General features: G+C 51.1%; 1 long non-coding RNA gene across 1 annotated transcript; it reads left to right on the forward strand.

Moving 5' to 3' along the window:
* Nucleotides 1-12,104: 12,104 nt before the first annotated feature.
* LOC137226970 (uncharacterized) lies at nt 12,105-13,264 on the forward strand. The gene is made up of 3 exons (XR_010944633.1): nt 12,105-12,154; nt 12,827-12,982; nt 13,078-13,264. It is a non-coding gene; the product is annotated as an uncharacterized lncRNA (long non-coding RNA).
* Nucleotides 13,265-21,535: the final 8,271 nt, after the last annotated feature.

Raw genomic sequence — 21,535 nt, forward strand, 5'->3', positions numbered from 1 at the left:
GACATCAAGCTGGCAGTTGGCCATGGTGGGAGTATCTACATTAGGAAAATTGGCAAACATTACAAATCAGGACTCCCCTGCCCCACTCCCACCAGTCAGTTTACCAGCATGCCACTGGGACTCAGATAATAATACCCTTCACCACAGCTGTTGGTAGATTCTGAGAGCTAGTGCCTGTTAAGCCCTTAGCATAGTACCTGGGACTTAGCACAGCACCTGGGCACTAATACATGATAGTTAAACACACTTAACACTTATCAGCCTTCCCTTTGTCTCTGGCCTGGTATAAGAGGATCACATCTGTCATCTCATTTACCTTTAACAACCCTAGGAAATTTCTAGAGGAGGAAATTCAGTTTCAGAGAGGCTTGCTGACTTTATTTATTGTATTTTATTTTATTTTTATAAATTTATTTATTTATTTTTGGCTGCGTTGGGTCTTCGTTGCTGTGCGCGGGCTTTCTCTAGTTGCGGTGAGCGGGGGCTACTCTCTTCATTGCAGTGCGCAGGCTTCTCATTGCGGTGGCTTCTCTTGTTGCGGAGCATGGGCTCTAGGCACACGGGCTTCAGTAGTTGTGGCACATGGGCTTAGTAGTTGTGGCTCTCGGGCTCTAGAGCGCAGGCTCAGTAGTTGTGGTGCACGGGCTTAGTTGCTCCGCGGCACGTGGGATCTTCCCGGACCAGGGCTCGAACCCGTGTCCCTTGAATTGGCAGGTGGATTCTTAACCACTGTGCCAGGAAAGCCCAGAGGCTTGCTGACTTTAAATGCAGTTAAATTTTGCAGGCCTACGATGTGCTACGTTTATTCTTCTATATCCGTTTCATTTCAGCCTCACAACCCCCTTCTTCTCATTACGGTTGAGGAATCAAAGGCCCAGAATGGGCAAGTGACCTGCCCAAGGTCACACAGTGAGCCCGAGGCCTTGGTATCTGTCTTGAACGCTCATGTGCTGGCCTCCCTTCCCACCACACCCAGCTGCATCCCCTTCCGGATGAGGGCGAGCTTTGCTGATATGATCTCTCTGGCTCTTTCCAGCTTTGACATCCTCGGTATTTAAATCAGTACATGAATATTTCATGAGCATCCCCGGCACAAATAACCCCCTGCCTGGTTATGTCAGGCTACAGCCCCAGCCGCTAGGCCAGGGTGCACCTGCTCTTTGCGAGACAGGCAATTCTGCGAGGCCTCCCAGCGGCGGCCAAGGAATCGATAGCCTTTAAATAAGTAATTAGAGGAGCTGAAGACGTCGGCACATCCAGGAGCAAGCGGGGGAGTATAAACTCCTAACTCTCCCCGGCTCACTGGGAAGGGCCTGGTTCTGTTTCTTGGTCAAGAAATGTGACAGGGCCTGGGACGGGTGAGGATGCGGAGGTGCAGGGAAGAAGAATAAGGTGGAGACAACCAGCACTTCCTATATGTCAGGCTTTGTCTCATTAAATACACTACCCAACATTCTCCTAAAGACATTGAGGCTCAGAGAGCGTGAGCCGGTTTCCCAGGGCCACACAGCTAGGAAGTGGCACAGGTCTCAGGCCTGCCTGACCTCAGAGCAGGGTTTCTCAACTTAGGTGCTGTTGACATTTGGGGCTGGAAAATTCTTTGTTGGGTGCTGGGGCTGTCCAGGGCATTGTAGGGTATTTAGCAGCCCTGGCCTCTACCCTCTAGATGTCAGCAGTCCATCCTTCCCACTTGTGACAATCAAAACTGTCTCCAGACATTGCCAAATGTCCCCTGGGGGCAAAATTGCCCCCAGCAGAGAATCTGTGTTGACTTTACTGCTCCTTTCCTCTGCTTCTGGTGGCTTTTATGATAAGGATCAGAACCTTTCTCCCAACCTAGAGAGGCAGCTCTGGAGCCAGAGCTGGCTAGGTGAGAATATCAACTTGTTTACTCACTGGCTGTGTGACCTCGGACAAGTTCACAACCTCTCTGTGCCTCAGTTTCCCTATCTGTAAAATGCCCCGCCCCCGGCGAAAGTAATATATCATGAGGTTTAAATGAGTTCCTACTATATGCAAAGCACAGAGAGCAGTGCCTGGCCGATAAGTGTGGGCCATTGTTGCCATCCAAGGACCTTTGTGACTACGTGCCAGCCCAAGACCGCAGCCTCACTGGTACCGCTCTCTCCGTGAGAAAACGGAGAAGGGCCATAGCCGGAGCCTGGGAAGAAATCATCTTCGACAGCATCTGCTCTTCTTCCCTTCCTGCCGCACCCCTCCTCCCACCAGCCCTGGAGGAGTCAGAGAAAACAGCCAACAAGGATGGCCATTTAGTCCCCACAGGATCACGAGGTTATAAGAACAAAAGCTGCCACTTCCTCTCTCCCTGCAATGCTGTCTGTGCATGGACACCATCTGATGAGAATGTAATTCCTTTTATGATCCAGGAAGGTACAAAAATACATATAAACAAACACATTTTATCCCTGGAGTTGGTCATCGCATTTTATTGGTCTACAGCATGTGTTTTTGTTATACTGATATCTGGTAGGAATGAGGTTCCGGAATGCTGTCCTCGTTTGCGTGCTTTAGAGAAATAGTATCGAGAAGCCATTCTGGGGCCTATCCTTACAGACACAGCCCCCAGTGCAAGGAGTGTGTGTGTGTGTGTGTGTGCGCGCGCGCGCACGCAAGTGTGTGGCTAAAATTCTCCCTTGCCCCAGAAGGGAGGGTCCCTAGAGGCTACCTGGTCCAGGCTCTCATATAGTCAAGGAATCTTTGTGTGTGTGTGTTTGTGTGTGTGTGTGTGACTTTTTTTTTAATTGGAGTATAGCTGATTTACAATGTTGTGTTAGTTTCAGGTGTACAGCATAGAGCTTCAGTTATACATATACATGTATTCATTCTTTTTCAGATTCTTTTCCCATATAGGTTATTATAGAATATTGAGTGGAGTCCCCTGTGCTATACAGTAGGTCCTTGTTGGTAGCCAAGGAATCTGAGGCCCAGGGCAGGGCAGTGCTTTGTCCAGGATCGTGGAGTAGCTTGGTTCAGCAGCCATGTTCAGAGGGTATCAGTGATCCCCAGCTGCTGCTCTAGCCAGGCCCCCAGTCTCTGTGGTACAGTGGAGCTGCTGCTCTAGCCAGGCCCCGAGTCTCTGTGGTACAGTGGAGCTGTCTTTCTGGCTCACATGGCAGGTGTTGTGGTGGATGGTGGGTGGATGGGCCTTCCATGTGGTGATTCAGGGACCCAGGCTCCCTCCTTCTTGTGGCTACACCCTCCCCTAGAGCCTCAGAACCACCTGCTTTTGGCTGGATGGGGGAAGAATTCGGAGGCTTGCAGGGTTTTATGGATTTTTACGGAGACATTTTTTTTCTCCCTCCCTATCTCACCCCTCCAGGCGGTCACAAAGCACCGAGCTGATCTCCCTGTGCTTTGCGGCTGCTTCCCACTAGCTATCTACCTTACGTTTGGTAGTGTATGTATGTCCATGCCTCTCTCTCGCTTTGTCACAGCTCACCCTTCCCCCTCCCCATATCCTCAAGTCCATTCTCTAGTAGGTCTGTGTCTTTACTCCTGTCTTTACGGAGACTTTTATGTTGGGCCTGGAAGTGTCTCAGGCCACTTCTGTCCATGTTCCATCAGCCGACCCAAGGTCACATTCGATACCTAACTGCAAGGAAGGTTGGGAAGTACAGCCTAGCTGCGTGCCCGGCAGGAAGAGGAGACGGACGGGTGAGCAGCTGGCCGGGTCTCGGTGCCGGGCCCTGGGCTGCAAGCTGCCTGGGCAGAGATGGCTGATGTGGAGACACAGGTGACCCCCAGTCTGAGGTTCCGAGTAAGGGCTCATCTTCTTGAGCCCGGTCTATTGATCACTGGAAGCCCATGACTTCTCTCTAGAGAGACCCCACCCCATGATAAGTCTAAGACTCCCGGGGTCCTTGCTAACTCATTCCAAATGGTGTCAGCAACCCTTGTCCCAAGATGGTGAAAGAACCCCACCACCACCACAGACGCTGACCAGGGCACGTACTCTGCACCCCCAGCAGCTAGAATATGGCCTAAAGTGTGGCGAACTGACACACCCTCCCGGGACTTTGAATCGTTCGAGTGACACAGAGGCCCAGTGTCCGGCAGGACTTTAAAGGCCACTGCGGCAGAATGGCACTGTCTCCAGGTGCCAGCAGGAGCCGTGGTGACCAGCTGGCAGGCATGGCCTTCAGCGTGGCACCTTGGCTGGGCCTTCACTCTGCGTTCCCGTCAAGCCTGTTTGTCCAGTCCCGCCCCCCCGCCCCGCCCCCATCAGTTGCACATGCCACCTGACACTTTCCCAAACACCTCCTTTAGGTTAACCAGAATCAGTCTCCACTGACAGCTGCGAAGAACTCTGCCTGCTGTAGCCTCAGCGCTGCATCTGGTCACCGACCCACTCCCTGCAAGGATCTCCTTTGCTGGCAGCTTCCTCCAGGGCCATCCCAGGCCCCAGACAGGTCTAACAGCTTCCACCCTCAAGGGAAAGGCCAAGGTTCCCATCTCTTCCCTCCAGGAGATTTCAGAGCAAATTTCTAATGTCTTTTTACACTCCTTCTGCAGTTAAGGTCCTCAAGAGGGCTGTGGACAGAACCAGCATAATTGGTGTTCTTTGTAATCCCATGTATTTTATTTTATGCATCTAAAACGATTATTCTGAGAAGAGGCCTACAGTCTTCACTTGATGCCAGTGGGGTCCAGGGCCCCAAGAAGGTGAGGATCTCTCTGGGCTGTTGACCCCAAACTGCTGGTACCAGGATTCCTTCCTCCACAACATGGGGCTCCTTTGCCTTATGAGACCCCTACTGGTTTGAGGACCAACCCATCCTCCCTGCATGGTTTCTACTGGAAAAGAATCCCTACTTTTTTGGGGGGGCCAGCTGCTCTCCCCACCCTAAAGATCTTGGTGGGCCCAGCAGGAGTTGCCACACTGTCACATGACCTCACTCTCTAGCTTTGGCTGATTGGTTAAGGAAGGGTGGGCTCCTGACCCAAACCTGGCCAACCAGCTCCTTCTCTGCAGTTGTCTTTTTAAAACCGGAACTGGGGGAAATAGTTATACCCTCCCTGGTGGGGATTCGGGAGCTAATAGCAGTTCTGTTTTCCACAAAGTAGGGGAAGCCAATTTGAGTAGGAAGGGAAGCTGAAGAGAGATAGACAGAGACAGAGGAGAGGAGAAAAAGAAAGAAAAGAGAAGAGAAGAGAAGGGGAGGGGAGGGGGCTGGCAGCACCCTAGCCCCTGGTCCAGCTGTGACCCTGCCCCCCTGGCAATCTGATTATTCATTGCCTTCTTGAGTTGCCCCCTTTTTGCCTTGGCTAGTTGGAAATGGAGTATGTCACTATTTGTCTTGTTTCCACTGAATCCCCAGGGTCCTCACAGAGCCTGGCACATAGTAGATGTACAGTCAACACCTGTCAATGAATGAATGAACAAATGAACACATGCAAAAGAAGAAAGGATGTCCAAGGTACAGAGGGGAGAGGGATTAACTCTATGTGGGCAGATGTCAGGAACTGCCTGGGGTGGGAGGTGATATTTGAAGCGGGATTTGAAGGGCGAATAGGAGTTTTCTGGATGACGATTGTTGGGGGGAAGAGGCTAGAGAAGACAACAGGGACTAGGTTGGAAAAGGATTAAGTATCAGACAAGAAATTAGGACGTCTACAAGTAGGGGCTGATCTAGGTCTAAATCCTAAGTGGTCCTAATGATGCCAGAGCTCCCTCCGGGTATCACCCACGTGAGTGCCTGGGCACCCTTAAGCTCCCCCTGTGGCCCTGTTTATATCAGGAAAATCGGGCCCCCCCCCAACAACTCTCTTACAGCTACCCTCACAGGGGGACCTCATAAGCCCCCTAGATCCGGAAGACAGACCCCTCTCAGTCTTGATCTTCCCTGACCTCCGAGCAGCTTTCCACGTTCTGACCTTGCCCCACTCTGCTCCTCCCCGGCAGCTCCTTCTCTGTCCCCCTGGGGTCTCCTCTCCCTGGGTCCACCGCTGTGCCTTAAATGTCAGTGGCCTCCCAGTCGCCTTGCTCTCCACTCACCCTGGATACTCTCATCCACTCCTGTGGCTTTGGGAACCACTTAGAGGTGGGGACTCCTGAAGTTCCACCTCCCATTAGCTCCAGACCCAATTACCCAGTGACTGGACCTTCTGTGCCCGGCTGTGCGGCAGGCACCTCAGACTCAAACCCCTCCCAGACCAGACTCTTCACCCTCCCCCTCCCACCCGCTCTTTGTATCCGCGTTCTGATTACGGGCACTTTCCCGCTCTACCTGCCAGTGAGGAGCAGATGCCTGGTCCCCCAGAAGAGAAGGAAACAGGCTGGCAGAAGGGCAGGACTGAGCGCACAGACGGGTCTGTCTGACTCCATCCACATTGCCTGGTTAAGACTCAGGACGGGTCAGTTTCTCACCTCTGACCCCCAGGCCTCCCGGGGCTGGGGCAGTAAATGTCGACCTGATTGATTTCCACCATGCTTGGAAGTAGCGGTCAGCTGCTGACCACACTGTCAATTATTCAGGCTCCCTGGGACTCTAGCAAGAGCGACGGTTTAACTAAAACACAGCTCTGTTGTCCTCACACCCCCCACTTGCCCTCAGAGGCCTGGGCAGGGATGGCCAGCCAGCCCAGGGCACCTCCCCAGGCCCTTGCTCCACTCCCCAGCACGCACCTCTGTCCAGGATTTGCAAGCTTCTCTGTCCTCAAATCTCTTGCAGGTATTCTCAGGCCAAGGCCTAAAGGACAGAACTGGAACCAGGGGCAGGAAGTGACCTGAGGCACGTTTCAGTTCAGTTCCATGGGACACAGACTTTTCTTGTAACCAGCAACAGATACCCTGGGAGGGAGGGAGGCCCCAGTGCCAGTGGGCGCCTGCTGGTCTATAGCAGGCTATGATTGGGAGGAATGGTCATCCGTGAGGAGACAGCAGGGCTGGCGAAGAGAAATAAGTAACATTTTAAGCTTGTTTTAAAATTCGCAAAACTCTCAATAACATACGTCATCGTGTGGCCTTAAGTCTTTTTTGGAACCAGGTGGGACATAAACAAAAACGCGTTCGCTTGCTAAACAAGCCAGGCACTTTACTAGGGGCTACAGGGTGAGGCAAGAAGATCAATTCAGCCCTGCCCTCAAGTAATTGTAGTACTGAATGCTAATAACAAGGGGACTTACAATGTGTCCGGGAAGGTTCTAGACTTGCGACGTGCTTCAAAGCACACTACCGTCATGACCACCCAGCAAGGTGGCTGCTGGAACTGTCTCCATTTTACAGGAGAGAAAATCTTTCTCTTTCTAAAAAAAAGATTTCTAAAATCTTTCCTCTCCTGTAAAATGAGGCACAGAGCGATGCAGCCCAAGGCCACACAGCTGGAATTTGAGCCCAGGTGCCTGACTTCAAGCCGTCTGACCAACGTCGTATGAGGGGCTTTGGCCAAGGTTAGTTGGACGATCACATAAGTAATGATCTAAGGACAGAGCCACGGAGGAGAGATCGGAACCAATCTATCCAGGTAGGGGGAAGGGGCGATGGGTCAGAGAAGGCTTTCTAGAAGTGTCCTTGGAGCTGAGAACTTCCAGAAGGGGAGTTGGATAGGGAAAGAGTCCAGGGAAGGAAGGACCTTCCGAGCTGGGAGCACTACCAGAGTGAAGACCCTGGGGCACCAGTGCCCCCGCCAGGACACCCTCAGGGCAACAGGCAGTGCAGAACAATAGCTGTGCCTCAGCCTCTGCCCAGGGCTGCCCCCACTTCCTCTCTGTCTGCCGGCTGTATTTTTAGATCTCTTACTTTCCCTCGGCCAGTTTCTTATAGTCTCCCACCATGGTGTCTCTACCTCTGCCTCTCCCCCCAAGGACCTGAGTTGTGGGGCTGATGGGAAGACCCGGCTTCCTCTGAGGCAGGTACTGACTGGTTCTCTGGGGTCCCAGGGCCCCCACTCCAACGCCAATCGACACCAGCTCTCTCCATCTCTTACCCTGCAGTGTGCTTTCTCTCTTTCTTCCTGCCAGTTCACTTCCACTCCAGTCCAAGACCCCTCTCTGGGCACTGGCAAGACAGACCTAAAAATGACACAAGCGCCTTTAACGTTATATGTGCTAGAGTCAGGGTGAGCATACTTGATTCATAGTGCAGCCTGGGACATGCATGAGAGTAAAGGGATTCTGCTAATAATTACGATGGGGCCACAGCATAGACCTGGGCAAACCAAGATGCAAGGTCACCCCAGTTAAATAGAAAGAAGGAAAGGTGAGGGGCGACTTGACAGATGGAGGACAGGTAGAGGGGAGTCTCGCCAGGGGTAATGGTGTGCAAGGGGGGGGACAACTGGCGAGTTTACGGTGGCAGTAACGCAGTATGTGCGCTGCAGAGAGTCCAGGGTGGACTGCAGGTGGGAAAAGGTGCACAGTTTGGAACAACTAGAACAGGGTGGCAGAAACCCTGCAGCTCTGCCAACCCTGGGCCCATGGCAGGCATCACTAATTGACCACAGCACTCTCCTCACAGCCCTCGACACAGATCCGGGGGCCGGTCGCTACCAGTTGTCAAGCTGTGCACGAGATGAAGCCACCAGGGGCTAAGCAGTGGGTACGCGTGTGGATTTAGCTGGAGCTGAGGCTGGACTTCCAATTGAGAGAGGCCTAGACTATTCTCTAGGTATTAGGAACCATCAGAGGATGTTAGGGGGAGGCATAGAACTAGACTAACATTTTAAGAGTTTTAGGAAGGTCACTGCCATTGATGGAAGGAACTGGGGCAGGGGAAGCACTGAGGGGCCTGTCCAGGTGAGAATGGGTGGGGCCCTGATTGAATGGGGAGCAGAGAAGTGGGTCTGATGGCTGAGGAGAGTTTGTCATGGAGCAGCAAAAAGAAGAGGAAGGTGGTTAGGATGACTCCCGGGCCTCTGGGGTCCCAGCCCAGCGTGGGCAGACGCTGTCAGCCGGGCGGCAGGTATAACAGCACAGCAGGAGGTCCTGATAGGAATCTGCGTCCCAGAGATCACCCTGAGGCTCTGAGCCTCCCGTGGGAGACAGGCCAACAGATTTGGTGGGTTTGCCGTGGAGAGCATCAGAGCATGGAGAAATGGGAGCCCAAGGGTACTGCCTGTAAGGTCTGGGGGTGACTGCGAGAGGGGACATTGACGCGTCATTCCCCGGTTGGACGTCTGCTTAGCCATCGGCTGCCACCTGCCCCAGGGCCACCAGGGGGGGATGTGGTGGCACAATGCCAGGGTCAAGTCCTCTGGGTTCTGGCTCCTGGGAGGCAGAGAGGTTGAGCGGAGCACAGGAGCGGAGGTTGAAGGGGCCGGAGGGGCAGGCTCCCTGGAACCTTCTCAGCTTGGGGCTGGAGTCTTGGCACTGGAGGGATGTGGCTGAGGGGTCCCTGGAAGGTGTAGTTTGTCTGGGGAGGGACCACCAGTGCCTGGGGGAGGGGCTGGGAATTAAGTCCCTGGTCAGTGGGACCCTGGGGGCCTCCACCTACTACCAGCAGACCTGCAGGCATTGAACTAATTCCACCACAGACACGACTCACAAAAGGGGAACCGCAGCCTGGCCAGGTGCCACTGGAGGGACAGCCATTTCCCTCCTTCTTCTCCCCTAACCCCAGCTCTGGGGGTGAGCCCAGAGGAAGGGTGTGTGTGAGTGTGTGTGTGTGTGTGTGTGTGTGTGTGTGTGTGACAGACCACACATTCACATGCACACACACTCACACCTCAAGTCACCAGAGCTACCAGCTTACCTTCCCTTGTGGAGGAAGAAGCAAGTTTAGAATAAAATCTGAGCCCAAAGATTTTTTTTGTTTTTTTTTTTTGCGGTACGCGGGCCTCTCACTGTTGTGACCTCTCCCGTTGCGGAGCACAGGCTCCAGACGCGCAGGCTCAGCGGCCATGGCTCACGGGCCTAGCCGCTCCGCGGCATGTGGGATCTTCCCGGACCGGGGCACGAACCCGAGTCCCCTGCATCGGCAGGCAGACTCTCAACCACTGCGCCACCAGGGAAGCCATAGCCCAAAGTTTTAAAACAACCCGATCTTAACCAGAATGAGCTTGCTTTTATAACCAAAAGTGTCTGAATGTTAGAAACTGGATCAAAATACTGTCAAAGGTGCATAACTCCCCACTGGTGGAGGGGTTCACAGAGTCCAGCTGGCAGCCATTATTAGAAAAATAAAACTGTGCCATAGCTGTAACCCAATGACCTAAAAGTCCTTAATAAACCGTTTATGAGGGGAACACAAAAAGGGCATCAGGTTTGAAGGGGAAAGACTGTTAGAAATCAGGATGGAATGAGGCGTTACTGAATGTATCAGACAGAGGGACCCAGGAAGGACACCTGTCTCTCCTCCACTCACCCGTTGGCACACGGCCTGGGGCAGCTGTATCACAGGAAACGCGGGGTCACTGTGTTATTGGTTGGGCTTCTGCCCTCAACCCAGTGCCAAGCACCCTCACCCAGGTCAGTTTAAGGCCCAAGGAGGCCTCTCCCTCCAAGGCCAAGCCCGAAGTGGGACAGACCTGAAGCAACAAGGTCATGCAAATGACCTTCCAGAGAGGAAGGAGCCTGCAGCAGCGAGCTTGGGCCACGCTTAGCCAACCACCTCTGCAGCAGGGATGGGAAGGCAGCAGAGGGACAGCACAGATGCTAAGGCACAGGAAGAGGAACGCTTCAGCCAAGTCGGGGGCACGGCCAAGTGTGGGATTGGATTCCCCCAGCGCCCACCCACTGAAAAACGTGGCTCCGTCGGGGGACCTGACCCCGAGGTCTAGCTCTCTCCTGGCGGGGTGGGGGGTAAGGAAAGGAAGGGGCTGAAGCAAGGAGTGCTGCTCCCAACGCCTAGAGCTGCAGAGAGGAGTGGGGATCGGGGCCTCTGGTGTGAGGGGTGTGTGGCAATCCGGGGGAGGGTGTGGACACGAGGTCGGGGAATCTCCGGAGGTGGACATCTGGGCATCATCAGGTAGAGGGGATGCTGCAGCCTTGGAGGGAAAGCAGAGGACGGGAAGAGGCAGCGAGGAGAAGGGAGCCTCGGAGAAGCCAACATAACATTTAGAAGAGGGAGGAAGAGCTGCAGGAACACGCCTAAGAGCCCTGCAGCGGCCAGATCCTGGCCGTCCTCCGGGCCCCTCTGGCAGCTGACAGGATGCGTCTCTCAGCTGCTCTGGGAAACCTAATGGCCTTGAGTCTGCCCAGGTGGGCAGCGGGACAAGTTTACCTCCCTGCTTCCTGCATCGCCGTCCTCGGGCTCTGGCTGCTGCGGAGGGCTGCCTCTGAGACAGCCCCTGCCCCGGCCAGCGGTGCCCTCCCCCGGGGGGCCCAGTGTTCCAGAGTGTCTTCTCATCAGAGTTTACCAGGCAGGTCTGAATCTCTCTCCTGAGTCCCCGGCCAAGTTCAGCCTGGCTCCCTGGCCCCCTCTCTCCTCTCCTTATAGCAGGATCCATTTGAGGCCCATCTACAGGTATAGCCACATGCCAGGCCCTGGGACCCTTCCCACCTAAGGCAGCAAAGCCAGCCCGCTCCCCCTTAGAAGCTCCTCTCTGTGTCAGTTCCGACAAGAGGGCTTATGCTCTGGGTCAGACACACAGACCCAAGGATTCCAATCATCTCCCTGGTCCCTTTCTCACATACATCATTGGCCCACCCCATGCCAAACGTAAACTGGAGTCTCCAAGGCTGGAGGCTCAGGGATGCAAAGGGGGAGCTGATATTCTCAGGGTTTGGGGCCTCTCTAAGCCTCAGTCTGCCATCTGTATGGAACCCATTTGTCAGCTGGAGCCTCCCATCCCTTATGATTTCAAAAATATCAGTTCAAATCTGGGACTTCCCTGGTGGTCCAGTGGTTAAGACTCTGCACTTCCAATATAGGGGACATAGGTTTCATCCCTGGTCAGGGAACTAGGATCCCACACGCGGTGCAGCCAAAAAAAAAAAAAAAAAAAAATCAGTTCAAATCTATATTCCATACCCTGTGGAAATGCAAAGATATCCCCAATGCTTTGGAACGTTCTGGAATGATTTACATTTTGTTACACTCCCCTCTGCATCAGAGTGGCGACTTCTGCTAAATTCGTTTAGTGTCTGGATTGGGCCTCTGACCCAGGTCTGCTGTTTTGTTTCCACACAGCTCTGCCTGAGACGTGGAATGTGGCCGTCGCCTCCCGCTATTTCCACCAGAAACCCACCACAGCAGGTATTTGTGTGTAAGGCCGGCAGAGGGAGATTTAGGGAAGTCAGAGGGATGGTTTCAAGTGCTACGATAAAAACAACTTCAAATGGACATTGGACAATCCTGTTCTTAACAGTTCTTTGGTCAACCTACCCCTGAGAAGCTTTCATGGGCCCCTTTACCTCACCCAGTTCCCCAGTCTCATCCTGGCTCTTGTCGTTTTTTTTTTTTTAAATCGAAGTATAGTTGATGTACAATATTATATAAGTTACAGGTGTACAATATAGTGATTCACAACTTTTAAAGGTTATACTTCATTTATAGTTACTATAAAATATTGGCTATATTCCCTGTGTTGTACAACAGTCTTGGCTCTTTTCTTCATCTTCCTTTTCACATCTCTCTTCCTTGAGAGTCAAAATAGTCCAGTAGTTAAACACAAGAGTTCTGTTCCCAGATGGCCAGGCTCTGTGAGCCTGGCTTTGCGTCTTATCAGCTGTGTGATAAGATGGGAGTTACCTAACCTCTTTGAACCTCAATTTCATCTGTTAATGAGGATAATAAAAGCTGAATAGGCTTAGTGGTGAGGATTTCATAAAGCCATCCACGGGAAGCCCTTAGAAGAGTGTTAATAATGTCAGCTGCTATTATTATTATTATTATTATTTACCCCTCCAAATTCTTCTACTCTCCTAGGCAGAACAATTCAACCTCCTCAGGCCCTGTCCCAAACCCAGCCCATCTTTGCATATTCAAGCCCAGGAAGTCTCAGGCACAGGAAGGAGCGTTCTTTGAACCGGATAGGTCCTCCTCTAGGCAGTCAGCTGAGGTTGTGAATGGACTCCATCACAGGTAAATGAGCTGAACAGTGACCCCCCCGACTTTGGTATATACTAAACAAACGCTATGCCCTTTCTTCCTCTTTCGCTCCTCCTCCCCTCCCCCAGCCCCATTAGGCTGAAAGTAAACAGCAGGGACAGCAGTGGCAGATCCAGGGCCTAAAGGGAATCTGTCTCCAACCTTGCTGAACTACTAGGAAAGAGCTGCTGTCTTTCAGGGTTCTCTACACAGCCTGGAGTTGCTGGGGCCATTTTGTCTACCTCATTGGAAAACCTACCTAACAAGGTAGGAGAGACAGCTTCTTGGTGTATCATTTGAGAAATTGAGGTCCTAAATTTCACCATACCTGGATTTATCCCTTGAGTTTTCTAATTTTGTGAGCCCGGAAATCCCCTTTTTCTTGTTTAAACTAATTTGATTTGAGCTTCTGTCGTGTAAAATTGAATAAATCTTGACTAATCAAGAATTTCAACTAGGGGCTTCCCTGGTGGTGCAGTGGTTAAGAATCCACCTGCCAATGTAGGGGACATGGGTTTGAGCCCTGGTCCAGGAAGATCCCACATGCCGCGGAGCAACTAAGCCCGTGCACCACAACTACTGAGCCTGTGCTCTAGAGCCCGAGAGCCACAACTACTGAGCACGCGTGACACAACTACTGAAGCCCACGTGCCTAGAGCCTGTGCTCTGCAACAAGAGAAGCCACCACAATGAGAAGCCTGTGCACCACAGCAGAGCGTAGCCCCAATCACCGCAACTAGAGAAAGCCCACGCACAGCAACTAAGATCCAATGCAGCCAAAAATAAATAAATTTATTTTAAAAAAAAATTCAACTAAAAATAGGGTGTATTATAAAATGGTGGGGGGAGCTTCCCTGGTGGCGCAGTGGTTAAGAATCCGCCTGCCAGTGCAGAAGACATGGGTTTGAGCCCTGGTCCAGGAAGATCCCACATGCCGCTGAGCAACGAAGCCTGTGTGCCACAACTACTGAGCCTGCGCTTTAGAGTCCATGAGCCACAACTACCGAGCCCATGTGCCACAACTACTGAAGCCCGCGCGCCTAGAGCCCGTGCTCCCAACAAGAGAAGCCACTGAAATTAGAAGCCCGTGCACCGTAATGAAGAGTAGCCCCTGCTCGCCACAACCAGAGAAAAGCCCGCATGCAGCAACAAAGACCCAACGCAGCCAAAAATAAAATAAAATAAATAAATTTCTATAAAAGGGGGGGGGGAAATGTCATAGAATCCACTGCAGAAAGCATAACCAGAAACCACAGGAATGAAAGGCTGCCTCCGACTCCGTGTCTCTCTATGGATCTCTTTCCCTGAGCCCACACAGTCTCCCATTTCTGCTTTTTCTCTGCATATCCCCTTCTTTTTTTTTCCTCCGCAGACCAGTGTTTCTGCTGACTCATTTGCTCATCTAGAAAAGGTCCCAGGGCTGATTATCACTGGCCCAGATTGCGTCATGTGACCACCCTGAACCATTCATTGTGATTGGCCAAACAGGGGCCATTACCTCTGGATGGGTCCAGGCCCACCTAAACCAAGTAGACTAAGAGAGGGTGAAGAATGGATTTTCTTTAAAAAAAATCAAAGTCCTGTTTTTGGAACAATGGGGAATGAGTGCCAAATACCTCCCCCCCACCCCCCAAAAGTCTCTAACATGGTGCTGAGTGAACTTCTGTTTTACAAACCAATCCAACCCTGAGTAAGCTCAGGCCCAGCCCCCAGTCCCAGAGGAACAGCTCTAATGGAAGCTTTCACCTGTGACAGCAGCTTCTGGAGAGCTGGTTTGCCTGCGCTTTCTCTAATCTCTGTTCAAATCATACCACATGCCAGAGGGGAACTGGTTCTGACTGTGGCCCCAGCATGAGGCCCTTCCATGGCATCATTGGAGTTTTATAAAGGCCCCATTACATGGAATCATAAGGAGGTGGGGGAGTTCCAAGGCAAGAAGCCAGGGAGTAAGGAGGGGATCGTGGAAGAGGTGGCCTCAGAACGAGGCCTTCAAGGATGGACAGTAAGAACTTCTCGAGGCTGCATCAAGAAGACAAGTAATGGCAAGTGTTGGTGAGGATGTGGAAACTTGGATCCATCATGCACTGCTGGTGGGGATGCAAAATGACACATCTGCTTTGGAAAACAGTCTGGCAGGTCGTCAGAAAGTTGAACGTAGAGCTACGGTATGACCTAGTCATTCCACTCCTAGCTATATACCCAAGAGAAATGAAAACGTGTCCACACAAAAACTTGTCCATGAATCTTAACAGCAGCATTATTCATAACTGCCAAAAAGTAGAAACAACCCGAATGTCCACCAGCTGATGAATGGGTAAATAAAATGCGGTTTGTCCATACAATGGGATATTATTCCACCATAAGAAGAAATCAAGTACTGATATCTGCTACAATGTGGATGAACCTTGAAAATCTTAAGTGAAAGAAGCCAGCCACAAAAGACCGTATATTGTATTATTCCATTTATCTGAAATATTAGGCATAGGCAAATACATAGAGACAGAATGTAGGGACTTCCCTGGTGGTCCAGTGGTAAAGAATCCGCCTTCCAACGCAGGGGACGTGGGTTCAAGCCCTGGTTGGGGAACTAAGATCCCACATGCCAGAGGGTAGCTAAGCCTGCGTGACTCAGCTACTGAGCTCGTGCGCCTCAACTAGAGAGCCCATGTGCCACAAACTACAGAGCCCATGTGCCCTGGAGCCCGTGCACCACACCTAGAGAGAGAAAACCCTCACGCCACAACTAGAGAGAAGCCCGCTCACCGCAACTAGAGAGAAGCCCGAGCACTGCAACGAAGACCCAATGCAGCCAAAAAAAAACTGAAAAAAAAAAAGAGAGAGACAGAATGTAGATTAGGGATTGTCTATAGCTGTGGGGGAAGGAATCGGAGTGAATAAAGGGAATGCTAATGGGGATTTGGAGGGAGATGCTGCAAATTGACTGTAGTGATGGTTTCATAATTTTGAATACAAATTATGCAACAAAACATTGAATTGTATACTTCAAACAGGTGAATTGTATTGTTTGTGAATTATATCTCAGGATAGCTATTACCGAAAAAGAAGAAAAAAGAATATACTGGAGGTAGGAGAAGGGGGCCTAAGCCGCATAGCAGCCTGGGAGCCCTGGGATGTCAGGGCCAACCGTCTGATAAACTGGCTGCCCTTCCTGCCCCTCACCCCTTGGATTCCATAACACGTGAAGGGAATTTGGGGCCTGAGAATCCAGCCCTGGAGTGTAAAGAATAGCCCTCAAACGAAAAAGGGGAGGAGAAAGTCTGTCTCCAAGGCCCGAGGTGGGCAGGACGCTCCAGGAGGAAGCAGAGGATCCAGGTGACTGATGACAGCTTGGGTCACTGGCTCAAGCGCCGGGGAGAGATCAGAGACCTGGTGGCACAGGGCAGCATGGTGACGTGTGCCGGGTTCCTTGGTGTGAAGGCTTGGCCCTGGATGACCCCCTCCACTCTTCCTCATTCCCTGTCTTTGGAGATGGTTCTCACACGCTGTAGCTGATTGTGCAGGTATGGACCTCTGACCCCAGCTGAACCAGTCATGGTCCTTCCTCTGGAATTTGGGATCTTGACAGAGGACAAGGCCTTCTCTCCAAAGGGCTAGAATATATGAGCTAGAAGGTTGTGAACAGCCATAGCCTCCCTGACCAACTCCCTGTGGGCAGGGCTCAAAAGAAGAGGAAGCTGTTTCCCCAGCTGATGGGAATATTCCGAGTTCCCAGTGGCAGGAGCTCTAAAGTGAAAGCACCTGGGAGCACTTAGGCAGTGTGGGGATCTGCGAGCCTCCTCCGGAGAGCCCTGAGCAACCAGAGCGGCAGCAGAGAAGCAGGTAAGGAAGGTTCTTGGTGAAGCAGCACTAAGGGGAGGAGGTGGAGGGAGGCTGGGTGTCCCAGCAACTTCCCTGGAGAGGGGTTTGGAAATCAAAGACCAGGGCCACTGAAAACCACTGCCCTTAGCCAGCAAGTTCTAGGGAAGGAAAACATCCATGAGTAGTGACATGATGGCCTTGTTAATGTTGTAAATAATACATATATTGTGCCAGCAGGCCCGTTATACTTTTCAATGCACGTTCACCTCCGCACTCTCATTTGCTCCTTCCCCATGTATATTGGAGAAAGATGTATCGTGCTCTGGGAGCTGCCAGGCCCACAGCCCCTTCTGGAATAAAGCTACCTGGGTGACCTACCCTTGCATACTGGATTAAGGTGTGTACCCGACACAAAGGCAGCCAGTGGCCTGGGAGCCCGGTACCCAGCACGGATAACAGTGACCAAATGAGCCAACATGCCTCTCTCGGGGCTTGGGAGGGAGCCTATGGAGAGAGGCAGAGCTCTGTTTTTGCAAGGCAAGAAGCCAAGAGACACAGAAAGAAAGCAGAGAACAGAAGCCCAGAATGAAGAAGAAGTGGTGGTGGCAGCCAGGAGGTGGGATGGAGGTAGGAGAGAGACTTCAGTGGGGCGGGGCAGGGAACAGGACGGCTGAGAGGAGGAGCCAGCGCAGGGGCCCTAGAACAGACCGGCTTTGGCTGGTGGCAACCCATGGCCTGGCACCAGAACCGCACTGGACCCTCAAGGGTGTTCCTGGCCCCGTCTGCACAAAATGGAGTCAGGAGGCTGCGATTCCGGTCTTCCTTGCTGTCCTGGGCATCCTCACCAGGAACCCTCAACAGGTACCACCTGAGTCATCGCTAGTCCTTAAGGCAGCCACACACACCCTGGTTAATCTCTGGCCTAGCAGGAGGAGGCCATTCCTGGCCAATGTCAGCACATCTCGGCAGGGTCCTTCCTCTTGTCTGCCCCTGAACCCTCTCTTCCTCACAGGGGTCCCTGTCAGGGGCAGACCGTAGGAAAGACCCTCTGTGATGTGGTGACATCAGTCAGGCCTTCAGCCTGGACAGTTCAGGGATAAGTCTCAGGAGAGGTACCCAAAGCCTGGGTTAGTAGCTGATCAAATTAAATCAAGGCATTAACGAATCTTCCATTCCTTCCTTCCTACCTTCCTTCCTTCCTCCCATTCTCCCTCATTCTCTCCCTTTCTCCCTCCCTTCCTTCGTTTCCTCAAGCAAACTTGACTCTCAAACGTGTCACTTGCTGGCTCAAGCATCCAGCAGAGTCTGACTGGTGTCTCTTGCCCCAATTCCAACTTCAATCTGATTGGCCCAGTTTGGGTTAGGTGACCCCCTTGGTCCAATCAGCTATGACCAAGGGAACAGGGTTATGTAATATTCATATGGCTGCTGGGGTTCAACCCTGGTACTAGGGCTTCTCAGAGGAAAAGGGAACGTGGTGCAGATTAAGACCTAAAATATGTGCACTAAACAGAGAGAAACAAAATCAGGGCATGGGAATTAACATTTTCAAAAACTGACATAGGTTGAGTGCCCTACATACAGTTTTTAGTTTACCTAAATCCTCACGACAACTCTATGAGATAAGCGTTAATAACCTTGTTGTGCGGTGAGGGAAATTAGACTTGGGAAGTTAAGGCACTTGCCCAAGACATTGGGTCTAGGAAGGGGTGTGTCTGCATGAGGGTGCAGGATGGTGTGAGTCCTGGGATTATGTGCTTTTCCTCTTTCCTCTGTACCGCACTGCCTGGCACGAATTTGAAATGATGTTTCTGCCCCTGTTTTGCTGAGTCTCAAGACTCCACCAACTCAGTTTCCCTGAAGGGCCTTTGAAACTTTCAAGCTCATCCTACAGACAAGGAAGTAGAGTCCAGAGAGGGTTAGTGTCTAGCGCAGAGTTACACAGGGATTCAAATGCAGAAAAGGGACAGGCACCCAGGTCTCCCAAGTCCCAGGCCAGGGCCCTCCCCAGACAGCAGGCCACCTTGAAGGTGTCCTATTTCATGGCTTCTTTCTGCCTGCAGAGCTAAGGGGTGAGGCTACCTCAGCGTGGTTCCTGCCTATCTCTCTAATTCCACCTTCTCCTCCAGTTCCTCCTTCTCTGTCCGTCCCCTAAATGTAACCATTGGTTCCTCCCCTGGGAAGTACCCTAGCAGCACGGTTGGTTCCTCCCCTGGGAAGTACCCTAGCAGCAAGAGTACTGTGGCTCCACAACTGACCCTTTGCTCTGCACTTGGGACTGCAAACTCCCCAGGGGGCATGCTGTGTCTTTCATCTTTGATGTTCCCTAAGTTCCTGACCCAAACATCAAGGGTGTGCTCCATAAAGACTGAGATAAGTGTTGGATAAGATAAGATAATGAGGTTATGTGTGCCTATGTTGCCACTGCATCCAGACACCCGCCATCCATTCATCCACCGTCTATTCACCCATCCATCCACCCGTCAGTTCATCCATCTGTCCATTCATCTGTCTAACAATCATCTATCAAGCCCTGGACCCAGGCAGACCGGGCCCAGGAGGGGAGCTCTGGGGATGCCATGCTTATTCATACCTCCGTATCTTTATTCACGCTGTTCCCTCTGCCTGGAATACCCTTTCCATCTTCCTTCATTTGACATTTAACTCATCTTTCAGCCATGACCATAGCATCATCTGGACAGCCTTTCCCAAAGCCCAGACTTGACTAAGAGACTTCTTCTGTGTCTCAAAACACCTTTTACACTTATCACATTTTAAAACATAACAGCCTTATTGAGATATAATTCACATACAGTTTACCAAGTCCAAGTTCATACTGCTGGTTGCACGACAGGCCGATAAATCTAGGGACTAGCTGTTGGGGCAGGGAATAGCAACTTTATTTGGAAAGCCAGCAGACCGAGAAGATGCTGGACCAGTGTCCCAAAGAATCATCTTCTCTGAGTTAGAATTCAGGCTTCTAAAAGGGGAAGAGGTAAAGTCCTGGTTCCAGTCAGACTCCGAAGGGGATATGTTGATTTCTTCCTTCCTGCAGCCATTCACATGTGGGCCTGGTAAGGGGGTTTCCTATGAGCTAAACAAAGGTATTTTATCTTAATGCTCATTACATGGGTGGCAGGGTTCCCAGAGATGGGCCATTATGTATAATTTAAGCTTATAGGCAACATCCCTTTGGTGATTAACTTGTAGCAAAAGCAATAGAATACAAAAATTAAAGTAAAAGGAACATCCAATATGGAGTCAGATTTGTTCTTCCCTATTACAGTACCATAAAACTCATCCTTTTAAAGTGTCTAGTCCAGTGGTATATTCAAAGTTGTGCACTAATTTCAGAATACTTTCCTCACTCCATGAAGAAACCCTGTACCTATTAGCCGTCATTCACCATTTCCCCTCAACTCCTCCAAACCTTGGCAGTCAGGAATCTACTTTCTGTCTCTATAGATTTGCCTACTCTGGAGATTTCATATAAATGGAATCATACATCATGTGGCCTTTCATTCAGCGTAATGTTTTCAAGGTTCACCCATGTTGTAGCATGTGTCAAGACACTTCCACATTTTTAATAAGGGTTGAGAACCTAGATCCCCTTTTGGTAGCTTTGGCCCTTTCTGGTCCTCAGGGGAGCTAAATAAAAAAAAAAAAGTCCATATGGTTGCAGAGCCTTAAGACTCCTAGAAAAATTATTGGAAAACCAAAGACAGAAAGAAGCCATTTCTGGCTTTGAAGACGGAGGAAGGGGCCATGAGCAAAGGAACACAGGCAGCCTGCACAGACTGGAGATGAGAAAATGGATTCTCTCACCGAGCCTCCAGAAAGAATGCAGCCCTGCCCAGCTCACATTCTTCATTTTAGCCTTGTAAGACCCTCTGGAGACTCTGACCTCCAGAACCATAAGATAATTAGTTTGTGCTGTTTTAAGTTTGTGTGTAACTAAGTTTGCGTTAATTTGTTACAGCACCAATAGGAAACTAATACAGATTTTGGTACCTGGAAATGGAGAGCAGGACTGCACCTAATTCATCTCTGAAGCATAAGAAGGCGCTGTATACCAAGTAAGCATTTAGATTCTGCCTCAGATGATCAGCGTTTATATCACAGTGTTTGCATGTGTGTGTCCTTGAGCAAGTGATTTGTCCTCTCAACAGAATTTCCTCATTGGTGAGATGGAAATGATAACTATATTCCTTCATAAGATTGTTGTAAAGATTAATAAATAGCATATGTGTCAGTGCTGAGCACCATGCCAGGCCCATGGGGAGCACTGAACAAATAAATGTTAACCAGTATTACCACTATCACCATGCATCCTTAACTGTTTCTTGAACTGACCTTAATCAGGGCTAACTCCTCCTCCCCTTGCAGTATCTAAAGGGACAGGATGCTTGGGCTTAATGTGGGCTGGACTCTGTAGCCAAGAACATTGGCTCCTAACACCTGAGGCTTCAGACAACAGCCATAGTCCTCAGGCAGTTGGCCATACTTGGTTCTAGATGTTTGTCTAGTTTGGAGTGGGACCGCCACCAAGGGCACGGAGACAAGGGTGTCTCAGTGCATAAGAAGGTGAGGGTTGGAGCCAGGAGAAGGATGAGGGATGCTAGGTGGAAGCAGAGTTGGCTGAGATGGGGCAATATGGTGAAGGATGGGCGACAGGGAGGCTGGGTGGACTCCTGAGTACCCAACATTTACCCCAGACACCACAATGAA

Source organism: Pseudorca crassidens, chromosome 7 (genome assembly GCF_039906515.1).
Source record: "Pseudorca crassidens isolate mPseCra1 chromosome 7, mPseCra1.hap1, whole genome shotgun sequence".
NCBI classification, from domain to species: domain Eukaryota; kingdom Metazoa; phylum Chordata; class Mammalia; order Artiodactyla; family Delphinidae; genus Pseudorca; species Pseudorca crassidens.